General features: G+C 38.1%; 1 long non-coding RNA gene across 1 annotated transcript in view; it reads left to right on the top strand.

Annotated features, from left to right (window-relative positions):
• Positions 1-17309: 17309 nt before the first annotated feature.
• Positions 17310-18755, top strand: part of LOC132358650 (uncharacterized) — a 77640-nt gene continuing 76194 nt past the window's right edge. Inside the window, exon 1 of the long non-coding RNA XR_009500487.1 lies at positions 17310-17403. This is a non-coding gene — a long non-coding RNA (uncharacterized LOC132358650). The remainder of the gene's footprint in view (positions 17404-18755) is intronic.

Here is an 18755-nt window from a genome sequence, read left to right as displayed (position 1 = left end):
GGTGCTGTGGGGCCGCACTGTGGTCATCAGTGGAGCAAGGACTTAAATAAAAGAGTGAAATAGTCCGCAGAGAGTAACAGGAGTACAAGGGTCTTTATAAGAGAATTCTTGAAGAAAAGTTTGCTTTCAGGGTTGGACAAACGACAAGGCAAGGGCAGCAGGCTTGAAATAACCTGACTTCTTGGAAGCAGAGATTCTCCTTTCTGACAGAAACGGAGACAAAACACTTAATCTTCTCAGGCAGAAAAGATGGAGTTTCGTGCAATTTTGGACACTTTCAGAACAGTTCTTTAAAACTAAAGGGCCTTTCTGCTTTGGCTTTAGATGTCAAGCCATTGTTGCTTTGGGCTTTACTTTGGTCTCCCCAGGCCTGGATTCAATCTTGGCTTTTTCTTAAATGTATTATGAAATTTCATAGCATTACGTACTTATCCACCCAGCTCCCTAGTTACATAGCATGGGAAGTTAGTCCTACTCTTTTAACAAGGAAAGCAGGCAATTTCCTTACATCTTGAAAATGTGTTTGCCAACTACCTACCCAAGAGGTGTCTGGCATTTTGGTGGGGAAAGAAGTGATTAGTTCAGGGACGTTGACAATAAACCTGCTTCATAAATACCGTATCTTTTAATGAAAACATACTCCCGATTGCCTTCTTTTGTCAGAGAATATCAATTGCGAACCAGTGAAGATTAAGAAAAGTTGTGACCTGTGCCTGCTAACCACTCAAGCCTCAAACACTTTTTTTGTTGTTGTTTCAAGTAGTATATACTTCATTCTCCCCTTATTAAGGTTAAAATGAATCTACATTGCCCGAACTGGAGTTTGGTAATTAGCCACATAAATTAACCAATGAGTTTGACAAAATCATTAACAACTAGGATGCAAAGAGAAACTTTTGGGCATCTGTATGTATAAAATCAAAGGGAGTGTTGTTAAGTATTTTTCATTCGGGGCCACGACAGGCATGACCATATAACATTCTTTTGAGGAAAATGTTTTCATGTTTGGAAAAACTAATAATATGAATACAAGCAGGAATCAGAAACACTGAATTCATCTGTAGAGTTGTAAATGAAGGAAAAACAGTTCTCTTTCCTAGACATAATTAAGGAGTAAGCAGTTTACTTAACTTTGAAATCCTTTTATCGTCACTAGGGAAATGTTTGAGTGACTGTTATGAAGTCTTTCAAATTGTGCCATGTGACTTCTTCAAAGAGTTATATGACTAGTGCATGCTTTCAATCATACGCCCTTAAGTTGCTGGTTTCATATAGTTGGAACAAAGCATTGGTTTTTGTGCTGGTTCAGGCGTTGGCCAGTGTGGCAATCTATGAGAGATTTACAGATTCAAAATAATACTGAACCGAATTAGAATTTCCCAAAATATCTCTCACCTCTGCCAGTAATTGCCAGTTCAATCTTTTCCCTTTACCAGAAATCATAGCCCCTCCCACAAGCAGAGATAAAAGGCATTTGAGGGTAGCAAACGAGGAGACACCACACCCAGCCACAAATCGCCACAAAAACTTCACCCAAATTCCTCTCCACACGTATACTTGTTTGGAAGAATGTTTTCTCCCAGGTTCTTACTAGCTGACTTGGGTTCACGTGCAAGTGCCAATGTGGGAAGAGGTGAGAACAGACAGGATTTGGGGTCAACTCTCTTGACCCTGTTGTCCTGTGGAGTGAGGGTGGCAGTATTATTAATTGACCGAAAGCCTCAAATTAACAAACCAGGAACAAAATTATTGGAAGTGCCAAGTCTAGGCATAACAAAGGGTTGTGATTTGAATGGCCAAGGGGAAAGTTGCATCTCCTGTCAGGTTTGGGTTTGTTCAGAGATAGCTCATCTCACAGTTATCAGAAACAACTGTTAAAGTGTGAAGTAGTCAGCCTGGTTCTTTCTCTCTGGTGTGGGTGGCAGGAGCAGGCTGTGGCTCAGGTCTATGGCGGGGCTTGTGTCCCATGCATTTTTATAGACTTTCCCTTTTTTGCATCCTTTTGTCTTCAGGGTGGGAGTACCACCCCCATACTGTCTATTACAACACTTGAATCAGCTTGGCTCTGCCATGACATCTCCAGAATATGAAGATTCAGGAGCAGGTAGATAAGTGGAGACCGCTTTTTGGAGGGCAGTGACCTTCACAGACTCTAAATCACACACCCCAAGTGCCAAGGAAAGTATGTATAGGAGCCTTCCACTGGAGTGCCACTCATTGGGAAATGATAGGTCAGAGGCTCAATTTTTTGGACTTTATTTTTCTCCTGGGTCCCCCACATTTAAACTTAGGATACCAGTTGGATGTCGAGCAGAGCCTCTTTTCTTTATGTGGCATCTAGGAAAGTTTTCAAAGTGAAAGGAAAAGTAATGAATGGGATGGAAAAAGTGAAATGCAAAATTGAAGGATGATATGACATGTTCATCTTTTCAGCCTTTTCATATAAATTTAAAAATCGTGTCATCAAGGTCACAAAACATCTTGTAGGGATATGTTATTGTTATTATTTAGAATCCATGGACTCATTAAATTGAGGAGAAACGACGTTGTTACGATACTGAGTCTTCCAATTCTTGTATGTGTTACATTCATTCATTTATTTAAGCCTTTAAAAGTTTTTTTCAATGATAACCTTGCATATATGTGTGTGTATATATATGATAGTCTTGCATATATATCATAATGTATATGGTATATAATATATATTATATATATTAGATTTATTCCTAGGTATTTTATTTTTTTGTGCTGTTATAAATGGTGTCTTTAAGCAGTTAATTTCCTAATTGTTTGTTTTTGGTGTAAAGACACACAATTGATTTTGTGTATTGACCTTGTGTCTAGCTGTTTTGCCAAGTTCATAATTCTAATAATTTACCTGAAGATTCTTTTCAATTTTCGGCACAACAGATCTTATCTGTAAATAAGGACAATTTAAATTTTTTCTTTCTAATCATCATCTCTTTATTTATTTTCCTTGCCATATTGCATTGGTTAAAATGTCCTGTACATGATGTATTAAGAGTGGTAATAGTGGGCACTTTTATCTTGTGTGTAATCTTGAAGGGGAAAATTTTAGCTTTCCCTTCTCTCTCTCTCTTTTAGTAGAAATGATTTATCAGATTGAGAAAGTTTCCCTGTGTTCCTATCTTACTAAGAGTTTTAAATTATGATACAGGCATTTATGAAACATTTTCTCCTTTTTCCTTTTTAAATAAATATGGAGAGTTACAATGGTTGACTTTTTGAGTGTTAAACCAATTTTGCATTCTTGGAATAAACCTACTTTGTTGTGATGTATTATTTTCTCAAAATAGCTCCATATTTCTTTGCTAATATTCTGTTTGGGATTTTTATATCTTGACCATGGGTAGATTGGCCTTGAATTTTCCTTCTTGCAATGTCTTTGCTGGACTTTGGTATTCCTGTTATGATATGCTCACAGAATGAGTCTGGGAGTGTTCCTTCTTCTATTTTTTTGCAGAGTTTAAGTAGATTGGCATTATTTCTTCCTTTCAAGTGTTGCTATCTGGGCCTGGTGTCTTAAACTATGGGTTCTGTTCCTGTAATAGGACCATTCACATTTTCTGGGGTCACTTTTGGAAAGTTGTATTTCTCTAGGAATTTATTTTTCCTAGATTTGCAAATTTATTGGAACAAAATTCTTCACAGTATCTTCTTATTATCCTTTCAATGTCTGCAGAATCTGTAGTTTCCCTTGCCACCCCCCCTTTCAAGTTCATGCTATATTTTCAAGACATCTCTTTCTTTCTTGATCACTTTTGCCAGATTTTATCAAACTTATTAGTCTTTTCAAAGAGCTAAGCTTTGGCTTTGCTGATTTTTTCTATGATATGCTTGTTTCCACTTTGTTATTCTCTTCTGTTAAATGTATTGTTTTATTTTATGTTCTTTGAATTTTATTTGCTTTTCTTCTTCTAACCTCTTGAGATAGGTGTTTAGTCATTGATTTTTTAGCCTTTTTTTTCTTTTCTAATATATTTATTTAAATTTATAAATTTTTCTGTATAAACACAAGTCTTGGTTTCATCCTGATATATAGTATTTTCTAATTTCTACTGTGATTTCTTTTTTAACTCTAAATTATTTAGAAATGTATTTCTGAATTTCCAATTAATATACATTTACAATTAATGTGCAAGGATTTTTATTTTTTTGGTTATTTCATTTCTAGCCTAATTATATTATGGTAAGAAAATATACTCTGTATAATTTCAACCTACAGCAAGTCCCCTACATACGAACGAGTTCCGTTCCGAGAGCATGTTCATAAGTCCAATTTGTTTGTAAGTCCAACAAAGTTAGCCTAGGTACCCAACTAACACAATCAGCTATATAGTACTGTACTGTAATAGGTTAATAATACTTTTCACACAAATAATGCATAAAAAACAAACACAAAAAATAAAGAAAACATTTTTAATATTACAGTATAGTACCTGGAAAAGTACAGTGTACAGTACAACAGCTGGCATATAGGGGCTGGGATCTAGTGAACAGGCATGAAGAGTTACTGACTGGAGGAGGGAGAGGACGTGGGAGATGGTAGAGCTGAAAGATCATCAGCAGTAGGAGTCAGACGGCAAGTTGCAATTTCACTCACGCCTGACTTTGATGGCACAGGTTCTTCAATCCTTGCTGGATTCAATTCTATCTACTCTCTTGAAAAAATGATCCAGTGATGACTGGGTAGTAGCTCTTTTTTTCTCATCATAGATGACATGGTAGCACTGGATTACATTCTGAACGGCTGCGGCAACCTCCGTGTACCGTTCTACGTTCGGGTCCTGTGCCTCAAAAACTAACAGCACCTCCTCAAATAAAGAAAATCCCCTTGTCATTTCCTGCATCGTGAATCTCTTCAGTTCTTCAGTTACTTCTTCTTCCTCTTGTCTCCCTTTCTCTGGGCCTCCAGTTCCATCAGGTCTTCATTAGTAAGCTACACAAAGTAAGTACACAAAAGCACAACGACTTGTAGAGGATGCATGCATGTGACAATGTACGCCAAACATGTGAACTAACTTATGTGATTGGACATGCAAACGCATGTTTTCATCTTTGAAAGTTTGCAACTTGAAGGTTCGTATGTAGGGGACTTACTGTATTAAAATTCACTGAGACTTGCTTTATAGTTTGGCATACAGTCTGTTTTCATAAAAATTCTATGTGTGCTGGAAAAGATGATATACTTTGTGCTTATCAGATGAAGTATCTTCTGTAAGTCCCTTGGATCAAGTTTGCAAATTATGTTAGTCAATCTTCTATATTTTTATTGATTTATTTTTCTGCTTATTCTTCCAGTTACTGAGAAAGATTTGTTCAAATCTCTTAAAATGATTGGGAATTGTTTATCATTGCAGTTCTGTCAAGTTTTGTTTTGTTCTGAAATAATATTTGGAAATTCATTGCTGAGTACAGTAACACCACCACCACCACCATCTCGACCAATAACAATACAGCAGTAGCAATATACCAGGACTCAAGCAAGCTGTGTGCTCTTGATCGTCATAAAGTCTTCTTTAATTAAATAAAAACTATTTGGACTAAAATTTGTATTTTTTTAACCATCATACCATATCGTATCATAACATCAGTTTGACAGGTGCAAAAATGTTCTTCGTTGGTGTAGAAAGAATAATCTCAAGACTGATAAATACATTCTCTAGTGTCTAATTGAGAGCCTGCTTATGTTATACATATGAGTTCCAACCAACAATCAATTGATAAATATTTATTGATTATTTACAATGTGCTCAGCACTCCTCTGGGTACTGGGGAATATGAAGGCTGAAGACCCATTTCTCAAGCAGTTACTATTTTTGATGAAGAAAGAAACCCATCTTTCCCTGGCATTGTCTTAACATTTCTACTTTCTTATCTGAAATTTTTTTCTATAAATCATTGTCTTAGAACAAAGTGGGATGATAGTACATGCCACAAAAGTATTTTCTTCTCCTCAAATATATAAAAGCTGTTCATTCTTGTTCAAAGTCCATGTTAAATACTCTTCAAAGCTTTCTGATCACCTTGACCCTTAGCTGCCTCTTTCTCTCTTAAAAATCCTCAACAAAATATTAGCAAACCAAATTCAGCAGTACATAAAAAGGATCATACACCATGATCAAATGGAATTTATCCCAGAGATGCAAGAATGGTTCAATATCTGCAAATAAGTCAATGTGATATGCCACATTAACAAAACAGAGGATAAAAATCATATGATCATCTCAATAGATGCAGAAGAAGCATTTGACAAAATTCAACATCCATTCATGATAAAACTCTCAGAAAGTTGGTATAGAGGGAACATATCTCAACATAATAAAGGCCGTTTATGACAAACTCACAGCTAACATCGTATTCAATGGTGAAAAGCTGAAAGCTTTTCCTCTAAGATCAGGAATAAGACAAGGATGCTCACTCTCATTTCTATTTAACATAGTATTGGAAGTTCTAGCTACAGCGATCAGACAAGAAAAAGAAATAAAAGGCATCCAATTTGGAGAGGAAGAAGTAAAACTGTCACTATTTGCAGATGATATGATATTTTATAAAGAAAACCCTGAAGTCTCCACCAAAAAACTATTAAAACTAACAGATGAATGCAGTAAAGTTGTAGGATACAAGATTAATATACAGAAATTTGTTGCTTTTCTATACACTAATAATAAACTATCAGAAAAAGAAAGCAAGAAAACAATCAAAGAATAAAATAGCTAGGAGTAAATTTAACCAAGGAGGTGAAAGACCTATACTTTGAATTTCTACAGCATTTTGGCTAACTAGTATACTAGCATACTAGTACATGCTAGTACTTGGCATATACTACCTTTGGCTCAAATAATAATTCATCACTTCTTGGGTGTCTGTCTTAAATTTTAGATCAAGGCTCCATATGGGCTGTAATTACATCTTGCACATCATTGTATCCTCAATGACATAGCATTTTGCTTTCAGTGAATTCAATAAATATTTATTTATTGAGTAATTGTCTAGGCTATAGTCTTATAAAGATCAACCATTTAATTGATTCCTAGTAGTACATTCATAAGTACTAATGCTTTCATATTTTCACCTTAACAGGTTGTTCAATTTACATTCATTTAGTTGGCGTATATTATGAAGGCTGTTTATGTATAAATTTGCAAGTAGAAGTTTGCAAGCAATATCTTCTCTAAATCACTCTTCTGATTTTATACACCATGAATGCACAGTGATCATTCTGGATTAAATTAAGGCCTTTATTATTTTTTATTTTATTTTATTTTATTTTATTTTATTTTATTTTATTTTAATTGGAGTATAATTGCTTTACAATGTTGTGTTAGTTTCTGCTGCACAATGAAGTGAATCAACTATATGTATATCTATATCCCTTCCCTTTTGGACCTCCCTCCCATCCCCCCATCCCACTGATCTAGGTCATCACAGAGCACCAAGCTGTGCTCCCTGTGCTATGCAGCAGGTTCACACTAGCTATTTATTTTACACATGGTAGTGTATTTATGGCAAACCTAATCTCCCAATTCGTCCCACCCTCCCCTTCCCCCCTCTGCCCACATGTCCATTCTCTACATCTACGTCTTTATTCCTGCCCTGCAAATATGTTCATCAGTACCATTTTTCTACATTCCACAAGTATGTGTTAATATACGATATTTGTCTTTCTCTTTCTGGCTTACTTCACTCTGTATGACAGTCTCTAGGTCCATCCACATCTCTACAAATGACCCAATTTTGTTCCTTTTTATGGCTGAGTAATACTCCATTGTATATATGTGCCACATCTTCTTTATCCATTCATCTGTCAATGGACACTTAGGTTGCTTCCATGTCCTGGCTATTGTAAATAGAGCTGCAATGAACATTGTGGTACATAACTCTTTTTGAATTATGGTTTTCTCAGGGTATATGCCCAGTAGTGGGATTGTTGGGTCATATGGTAGTTCTATTTTTAGTTTTTTAAAGAACCTCCATACTGTTCTCCATAGTGGCTGTATCAGTTTACATTCCCACCAACAGTGCAAGAGGGTTCCCTTTTCTCCACAACCTCTCCAGCATTTATTGTTTGTAGATTTTTTGACGATGGCCATTCTGACCGAGTGTGTGAGGTGTGAGGTGATACCTCATTGTAGTTTTGATTTGCATTCCTCTAATGATTAGTGATGTTGATCATCTTTTCATGTGCCTCTTGGCCATCTGTATGTCTTCTGTCATTAAAATCAGTCTAAAGTTGGTTAAATTAGAGTTTCTAATAATCCATACAAATTGTCTTGACTGACCATAGTGCTCATGTTTGAGGTTACCATTGGGTGTGAGGGTTTTGTGCAGATGAAACTGAAAAGGCCCGTGTAGTTCCCTGCTGTTGTTTTCACCCTATGCCCATGTGAGGATGTGCCCTTGGTTTGTGGTTATGACCAAAGAGTGTAGAGAGATTGTGGTGTTTATCTTATGCACGGCATGATGCACGAGCTCTAAATAGCCACTTCATCTTCAATTGCTGCTTCTTAGCTTGGCCAACCACTTGCTTCTACTGTTTCCTAGCATTCTACGGCTCAGCCATATGGTTTGCAGCAGTGTCTTTGGGCCCTCTTTGAAAATATGTTTATTCTGAATAACATCTAGTGAGTGCCTATGATGTGCCAGGTAATTCTGTAAAATATCTTTCATTACTTGCCCATTCTGCAGATAAGAAAACAGGCTCAGAGAGCCCTGAGATTCATCCAAAGTAGCTAAGCTAGAAAACGGAGGAGCCAGGTTTCACGCTCAAGCTCTTGGACTCCTAGGTTCTTCGTTCCTCACAGTGGGTAACACTGATTGTCACTATTTGTGGCATTTCCATCTCAGTTTTATGTGAATAAAACAGTAAAAATCTCACATAATTTATCTTTATACATACAATTTTTTTGATGGCATCTAATCAGTGACCAAGTTCAAAATTCTATTTCTATACTGCTTCTCCTGTCCAGCCCTTCCCAGCTCCATGGCTATAGCTTTATTTCAGATGCTCACCATTTATTACCTGGAACATCACACTCAAAGACACCTTCCACCCAGTGCCAGAGGGGTCATTTACTAACAACTATTGGATCAATTTTGTGCCCCAACTTAAAATCGTTTTATGGTTCTCCATTGACCACTGGCAGAAGTCTAGATTTCTGAGTAGAGCACACCAAGCATCCCCTTCCCAAATCTGTCTAGTCTTATGTTTGCCATGGCCTCTTTCATACCAAACTACCACCAAGACCAGCTATTCAGTTTCGTATCTCTGCGTCTTCACTTACTCTTCCAATCTGCTTGGTGATCCCTACTCAACCCTCACGATCCGTTTCAAGTGTCACCATTTTGAAATAGTTTTCTAATACCCTTATGAGAATTTACTGCTCCCTCCTCTATGCCTCTACTTTATCATGTTTCGAATTCCATTAAAGCCCCCATGATATTTAAGGATCCTTTATTTGTTTACCCTTAGTGTCTCTCTTTGTTTCTTGGGCTTTAAGCTCCTTGAAAGCACAAATGATGCCATAATGCCTTTGCACGGGTGCCCAGCAGAGTACCTGCCCATTAGCTCTTAATAAATGTATGATCTGGTTGGGCAATTATGATGAATTTAACACAAGGGTCATGTCATAGCAAAGTAGTTGCTTTATTTTAATTTTGATCTTTTCTACTGAATAACAAGAGTATGCAAAGCTGTCAGCATTAGTCCTGGTGTGGGAGATTTCAGAGCGTGGACAGGGAAGGCAAGGGGTGTGGTGTATGTCAAAGAAAGGAAGAGCCAGAGAAGGATGCGAAGCAAAATCATCTTACAATGGATTCTGGAAGGTTTTAGAATATTGAGATGGTCCAGGGATGTTTTTCTTTCTAGGTAGGTGTTAAAAAACTAAGAACGAAAGTAAATCTTCTCACAATACTTCCAATCCCCTCTTTTTCTGATCTCATCAATATTTTAGTTAATTTACAAATTATTTACTTTGTAGGACATCCAGTAACCTTTCCACTGCTTTCTAGACTTTCATCTGCTGCACTTGGCTTTCATGAAATATTCTACAAATTCATGACAATTAACTTAATTAATTGTATTTTATGACTTTGGGTCAGAATGCCAGAATTTCAGTTCCAGTTTCATTGTGCTCATTGAAACCTCAAGAGTATCTTTCAGATATTGGCTTTCAGACCTTTCTTTTTGAATACGTTGCTATTTACTTACTATGTGCCAAAGCCACCATGTCAATGTAATTGAAAACAAGCAAGAAAGAGACTGAAGGCTCAGATGAATGGAAATGTGATACAGACCCTTCCACCCACAACCCATTGGCTGGAATCCAGGCGAGGCTGATGGGGACGAGAAGTAATTACCATCTGACGGCTGGACAATGGTCTGTGTGAAACGAGCTGGTTATCTCAAGTCTAGTTCCTCACGGACAGGTGTTCATATTGCAGTTTCCACCTTCAGTGACAGCAGTCCTGGGACCGAATGAGTCAGAGAGACCAAAACCACCTTCTCTCTTATTTGAGATTGGATGCCCATTTGTGATACAAGGAAACTTCTGGCTCCTGACTTCAACTTTTCAATAGATAAGCAGAGAATGAGACTGTGAATGCCTAATCAAGCTCTCTCTCTCTTTCTTCCCATGGGTGTAAAAGTTATTTGTAAAACAAGGACAAACGTTAGGCATTTCTCATTTGTCTATTTAATTAAAATGGATGCTATAGTACCAAAGGAAAAATGCAATCGGGGAAAAATGAGAACAGTATGAGTTTTTTTAGTACTATAATAAAGTGCCCTGAACACTTAAAATTCCAGTCTTGCCTTATAAACCACTGAAGAATAATAATAAAGAGAACTTACTCCCCACATGTTATTAAAGTCATAGGAAACAACCAAATTCAGTACCAATATTATTATCCATTCTGCCAAAGCTGAACATTATTTCCCCTATTCATTTGAGCAAAAGATTTTCCAAACTTTATAAATATTGTTATGTCTCTCAAATGCATTACCTCACAGGTCTCTTCTGAAAGGTATCCAAATTCTACATTAAGGCACTTGTGGGAAAAGTAGAAAAAATAAATGGTTTACTTTAAATGGGATTTGGAAAGGGTATGATTACGGTCTGAAATGTATCGCACTGACATAGTAAAACTGAACTTCCTAATGGATTCTGAAATTTTGAGTAAGCATTAAATCCATTTATTGAACTCCTCTCTGTATGTCTAAAAGTTACAATAAATACATATATTTTTTTTTCCCTGATGGGCTTTCTGCAGTGAAGGGCGTCATACATTAGTTGCACGGACTGCACTTGAAGGAGGCTGAGGGCACATAGCTGAACGCTGCACCTGAGTGCAAGGAGAGAGGCAAAATGTTTTCTGAGTGAACAATTAAGGATGTGAATAGAGAGAGATTAGCTTCGCCACATAAAAAAGAATTGCTAAACTACGCAGAGCAAAATGTCCTTCAATAGACTTACAAATGCATCCCGTCTCTACCCACCATGTTTTTATGTCATCAGGTAACCAGAGCTGAACTGTGTCCAGGAACACATTAGATCTTGCACTTTGGTGGTGCCAGGCAGACAAATAGACAGAAGGACACACAATGGCAAAATTCAAACATGAATAGAGAGCTGGATTTTCATTGTTTGCTCACAATACCTCTTGGGTGGAAGGAAGGAAATAGGCTGTATTGCCTAATAACTCGAAATGCCCCCAGAGAAAGAAAAACAGACAGATTCCCATTTTGGTGGTGCACGAGCTCGTGTGGCCAGCCGTTCCTGGTGATAAGTTTGTGAAAGGCTATTTTGCAGGTCCTGCTCCAATTGTAAAGCCATAAACCAACCATGTAGTCAATGAGTCTGTCTAGCTGGGAGGGATGCAAGGTATGATTTACAATCTCTGCCAAGGAGACATCTAAATGGGAAAGTTTGCTGAAATGCTGCGTATGAAAGAGACCCAAGGGCGGAAGAATGGTGACAAGCGATTGTTTCTCTGCTTGATTCGTTAAATAGAAAAAAAAATATTTTTGAGCTTGTAAAAGTTATGTTTGGGGTCTTGGCACCAATTCTAATAGGGATAAATTTACATTTTGGCATTTGGTCAATAAGAGCCAGAAAACCAGAGCTTTAAGATAAAGCAGAGTAGAAGTCGTGTAACTTAAAAGCACTCAGACATGCAGATAAAGGCTAACTGACCCTAAGCAAGTCAAATACTGCCTTAGAAGGCGTCTGCTCCTTGGACTTGATGACAGACCAGAACAAGACCATGTGTGAAGACCTTTCAGGGGTCCTTGGAAATTTGTTATTTTCCATTGTTCTGTGATCGCCAGTTATAGTGTTATCGACATAGCAAAGGTCAATGGTGTTCAAGGAATAACACCAATCTTAATTTTTATAGGTTTCACTTTTAATTTTCTCACTCTCCTCCCCCCACAATGGTTTTGCATGACACACAGAGGGGCTAATTTGGTTTCAGTATTTCAATACGGGTTTTATGATGGGCCGAGCTAATAGGGGAATTGTAAACAACAGCCTGATATTTCTTTGACCTGTAATGAAATTAACCATCTGAAAATAGGCATTGTATGCTAATATTGCCTTTATATTCATTGATGCGCATAGTTTTGGAGTGATCTGCTGAATAACGTGCTGGGCGATAATTATATCCACACATTAAGACATGCAGTATATGCAAACATAAAACACAGACAGAACTTCCCTTGAGTCCTTGCTCAATTGAAAAATGTTAACCTCCTGAGAGGTAGGAAGAAAATACAAGAAATTATCCTTATATATCTACCCTGAAGCAGCCATTTCTGGAAATGAATCATAAATTCTTTTCTTATAACCCACAGAGGCTTTATTGGGTGAACAGATCTTTCTCTCATCACAAAATCAGAAATAAGAAGAAAACCTTGCATATTATTTTGTAACGAGTTGTTCTAAAAATCACTGATGTCATCTGCAGACTTTGTATCCTAACTAAACCTTAAGCAACTGAATGTTTTAAATATTTAAGGGCTCCATGGGGACAATTTATATCAATGTTTTGAACTACGTATGTACATAAATTTCTGATGCAAAGATAACAGATGACAGATAAACAGTGAGGACCTGTGTTATGTGTGTGTGTGTATACACCTAGGATATTGATTTATGGACACTAAATGAACATTAATTTGTTGGTAGACCCCAGAAAAGTCAATTGGCTCTACCATTTCACCTATTAAAAGAAATCTATTTGATTTACTCACTTTTTACCATCATTTCCATCCGCATAAAAGAATTCTTTTTTTTTTTCACTGCCTTGAGGTTGATACTTTGAACAGGAAAAATGAGTGAGTCAGGGCCCCGATTACTCTTAGGCAAAAGTCAAATTGAGCTCTTCTGAGGAAAGACATCGTATTATTTTCAAAATGAGTAAGACTCTCGGTTCTCTCATTTAAATTAGCTTTCTTTTATATATGCCCTCAAAAATATCTTACTTTTCACACACACACCGCATGTTTCCAGCTTGCATTTGATTTCTTCCATTTATGAACATTGATAGAAATCGTAAGCTGGCCTAGAATGAGAGAAACTAAGAAGTTGGGCATCCTAAAATGTAATCATTAACTTCACTCCCTCCTTGAAAATCTTTGGTGCTCTCCTCTCCGAAGCAACCCTAAAACTTTTGCATAGTTGAGGTGGATGCATCGCTTTGACCATATTTTATGACTTTTGGAGGAACGATCCAATTGATTAAAAAGAAATAAAATGGGTCAAAAAATTTATACGCTCTCTGAGAAAACCCCTGAAATGTGCTTGGTGACATTACAAACTCTTGCAAACTTAGATTGGAAAAATTTCTAATAGCGTATGTCTTGCAAAAGTGGTAGCCATATCAATATTGACAAATATGTGGCCATATCAATATTGCTGGATATAGTTCTTCCACGAAATTATAACACCTTCTTGATATAATCAGGAAAGGAAGCAGAGAAGTGTCTACAAAAAAACACTGACCATTTTATAACCTCAGAAAAATAGTGGTCTATTTCTAGCTGGAAACAAAAGTTACAATGGTATGGTTTCCATATGCCTTCCAAAATATCCTTTAATTTTTTAGGTTTTACCAGTCAACCAGTTATCTCTCCCTGACCCACTTCTTGGCCTTCATCCACTTTCCAGCTGACACTCACTGCTCTAGACTAGGAATAGGAAGCGGGCTTCACGCACCTGAATTTGCATTATGGAGGGTGAAGAATCCCAGGGGTTCTGGGTGGATGGGGGGGAAGGAGCAGAGAGCAGTGTGGGTCCTAAGGGCAGTCAGGGAAGGGACGGGGCATGACTGTCAAGGGTGCCTGAAGGACAATTTTCCATGGTCATTTCAGGTACACAGAACAGCACGTGGCTGGAAACGGTCCTGTGAAAACTGTGGCTTCAAGGGATGTCTGAATCGTTCCCAAATGTAGACAGTTATCAGATGCGTTGCCAAAGGGAAGCACGGGCCACCTCTGGAGCAAGTGTGCTGTCCTCCCTCCCAGGCACGACCAGCAGTACGTAGGCTACTTTCTTATATAAGTCTGCTTTAATTGCTATTGCTATCCGTTCTTAACTATGCCTTCAGGTTGAACAATGGCTCAAGGGATTCACCTGTACGTACCTTCCTGCATGCATCCTCCTGTCTCTTTTGTGTTTCCCTTTGCCCTCCCTACTCCCCCTTAGAGGAAACCCACGTAGGATAAGAATCTAGCCTAGAGTTCATAAGCTCTTTTTCTATTGGTGCCAATCTTGAAAAACGAGAATCAGAAACTGCTAGATGAGAACCCAATGCCTTAGTGAGGAGAGGTGAGGGAGAGGGGGGCGGAGTGGAGCCAGATGAAACAGACACCGCTCAGATGTCCCCCATCTTTCCATATTCAGGAGGGAGGCTGTGGTGCCGAGTTGAAAAGGGGTGGTATTGTGATTAAGGAAAAAAAACACACACACACACCAGACAATCCCTCCGCTATGAAAGCAGCTTTGTTCTTAGGTGTAATTTAAAAAGCAATCAAACAAATGAATTTACAATGGAATTTTCCCACCTTTAAAGCTGTTTGCACCGATACAAGGAATGTAATTTGGCCAGTCGGTTAGAGTGAGTGGCACAGAACTACAATTAGAGGTTGTAATAGTATTAAATAAAAATATAATGGAGGCCAGAAACATAATAGGAAATGTAATCACTCACTTCAACAGAAGATTACATAATAAATAAGCTAAAGAGTAAATGGTTAAGGGCAATATCACCAAAGGATGTCCCTTGGATGCTGTGTCATATAAAAAGCACAGTCATCCTATAAAAGTTATAAAGTTTATGATTATCATGATTTATTACAAAGCAGCGTGTAGATCTGCCCACATCAATACCTCGTGTTGTCCACCACAAACTCATTTATAAGCCAAGAGTCCCCAGTTTGTCTCCACTAACCACCAGTCTCTTATGGCCCCCTTTAGTATTATTATTATTTTGTCATCTTTGTTGTTTTTTGGTCATGCCACGCGGCTTGCGTTATCTTAGTTCCCTCCCTGGCCCTCGGCAGTGAAAGCGGAGTCCTAACCACTGGACCGCCAGGGAATTCCCTGACCCCCATTATTCTTACTGGTTCCTTTCCAGTTGACCATGAAGGTAGTGAAGGTAGTTGCCCATGAAACAGAGAGTTAAGTTTTCAAATCCCAATTAGGCACCATCTGGGAGCTATTGGTGACTCTGGCCTAATTTTCTCATTATAAATCTGCATCATTTTTCCAGGAGGGCCTTAGATTGAAAAAAATGGAACCAAGAACACTCAATGTGTGTGTTTAGTCTGAGAAATTTCAACTGTTTGGATATCCCAAGGCTTTTGAAAATTCCAAAGTTTAACAATAAGTGGTAACTTAGAAAAAAATTGAGCTTAAAAATTTGTTATTCTTCTTATTTTTTTCATTGAAGTATAGTTGATTTACAAGGTTCTGTTAATTACTGCTGTATAGCAAAGTGATTCAGTAATATATATATACATTCTTTTAAAAATTAGTTCTTGATTGGACCTTGTGGGATAGCTTCATTTCCCAGCATTTAAGACTGTAATTTTAAGATGCTTCCAACTTCGATGAAGCTACACATAGCCATGTGGGATTTGTGGCTACAGATGGTACTTGGTATGAGTTTGCTTTTCGATGTGTAGATGGACCCAAAGTCTTTTTCTTCCTGTTTGTGCATTAGGCTTCTTTGTTTACTGATGCTGCATCCAAACAGTCCTTACATTTTAAAAAAATCATGTCTTATCCTCCGGCACTGAAGTGATGCATACTGCAGCGTGACTTCAGGGACCCGTGCAAGTGGTAAATGACGTTAGAAAAAATTAAGAACTCACCTACACATTTTAAAAGGCTACCTGAAGCACAGTTTCAAATAACAGGCAGGATAATAATGACTATCATCCTGGGGCAATTTTGCCTTGTGTTTGTGTTGTGATGGCAGATTGTATTCTTATATTTGGCTCTCCATTTGGGAGGACATTTTTATGTCAGAAAATTAGTCGAATGTCTACAAGTGACATTGCCTTCTTGTGGCCAAGCATATTCCCAAACCACACGTAATTGAACAATATAGTCTTTTATCGGACAGGTATCTTTCTAGATGGTATTCAGCAATAATCTGTTCCTTTATTGTTTCCTCAGGGCAATTACTTCCCACGGCGACTATCTTGTAGTGAAAGACGTTTTGAACAGTTCTATACTTCGGCCTCACGTCAGGAGTGCAAGAGTTAGCACAATTTGGGAATAACATGGAAAGAGACTGAGAATGGAATTCAAAATACAAAAGGAAAGGAAGCCATACATCATCCCACAAAGTAACGTTATGACTTGGTGGCCTTAGCAAGGCCTTCTACAAGGCTGTGTGAGCTGGAGCCAAAAATACTGCAAGAGCTGGAACTTTGAAACTGACTGTAAACTTGTCTTGAATGGTCCCCAGACACCCTGGCCTTTGTTTATAGAAGTCTTTGTTTTCCTTTGACAGTACCGGGAACCTAACATTTTCCTAGTCGGGTATATTTCTGTATTCATTGTCCCCGCCATGCCAGGTTAAGCTGACAGTTTGACAGCTTGGCTGCAGGAACGATTCTTTACTGACGATCTTCCTTATCCTTTTTCTCTGCCTATTAAGTTGAATTCAATTCTATTTTTTTCTGGCCAACCCGATCCAAGGCTACACCCTCTAGGAAGTATCAGACAACTGAACTTGGTCTAGGCAACTGTGCTGAATTTTGTGGTGAGTCAGGACTATTCTCTTAGGACGAGAGTTGCAGTGGTTTGGCTCGACACAGAATTCATTGGTACCAATCCCAGCCCTTCTGAGAGCTTGCTGTGTGACTTTTGGGTAAGTCATAACCTTTCTGTTTTTAGTTTCCTGAAAAGTGGAGATAAAGCTGCAGTGCTTTTCATCCACCTCCCTTGGAAGAGTTTTGTGAAGGTTAGTTAATTAATTGTCAAGACGTCGGCATATGGGATGTATAAAGGGAATGTCAAATGATAGGTCACACCAGGCAAGAGAGAAAAGGGGAGTGATTGTGGAATAATTGCTAATTTTTCAACATCTTCAAGTTTCTAGGGCAGTTGTCAGGGAAAGTTCCCAAATTTGATGGCTCTAAAAATCATTGAGACATCAGAAGAGTTCTTTCTAGCTTCATTTCCTTCTATAGGATTCTATGTAAGAGTCTGTGGGTTCAATAACTGTCTTAGAACCTAGGGAAAGTAGAACAAGCTTGGGAAGTGCTTTTGCCTATAAATGTGAGCTTCATTTGACCATAGCGTTAAGGATATATTCAATCAATATTCATGCAAAGGAAAAGATGGAATCGTTTTCTTTGGGACTCTGATTGCCTCCAGCCAGGCTGGTGAAAATTGGAAGAATTGAAGAAGTTGGAACAGTAAAAGATACCACTTCGTGAGCACTTAATTTACCCCAGGAACTTCACTTACATTGTCTTTTTTACCCAGAAAGCAACCCAGTGAGGGGGAATGATGGTTTCTGGTTGCTCTCTCCATGTATTTTCTTGGCAACAATGTATACGACTCCAAGACAGTAGTCATGGGTTGTGACTAAGTTCAACATAAATGACCAAAATATCAGCTGGCCCTGATGATTCCAGAATCTCTTTCTTAGAAGATAGCATGGGTTGGACCTGTATATTTCACTTTTGCGCATGTAAATATTCCCCAAACTAGAGACATATCAGGGAAGGGAGGGGAGTAGAGAATTACAGGACTGCCAGAGCAATTGCTTTTTGACTTGGCCAGAAATGGAAACCAACTTCTCTGACTCTTGACACCCAGACTATCATCAACTAAAACTGAAAACAATGTTCCTTACCAAATGGGGTGAATTAAGGCAGTTTGTAGAAAATGCAGTCTGGTAGATCAACATCCTATAAAATCAGTGTGTAGACTATTAATGAAAAGTTTCAACACAGAAGAGTTGGTGTAGTTTTAGACACACGTAAACACACCAAAGAGTGATGTTTTCTTCCTTCTTTCCTTCTTTTGCTAAATTCTGAGCATCTCTTCAAGGCATTTAAGAGGAGGCCTTGCTTCCAGAGTTGACAGTGTAGGTGGAATACATTTAGAACTCAAAGTTCAAACAAAAATAACAACAAAACACACACACTCCGACTTTTCTCGTTACTCAGATGTTGTGGAAAATGTATGTGCGGGGGCCGTGGCCTGCCACTG

This window comes from Balaenoptera ricei, chromosome 2 (genome assembly GCF_028023285.1).
Source record: "Balaenoptera ricei isolate mBalRic1 chromosome 2, mBalRic1.hap2, whole genome shotgun sequence".
Lineage (NCBI taxonomy): Eukaryota > Metazoa > Chordata > Mammalia > Artiodactyla > Balaenopteridae > Balaenoptera > Balaenoptera ricei.
This window is presented reverse-complemented; position numbering and strand designations above follow the sequence as displayed.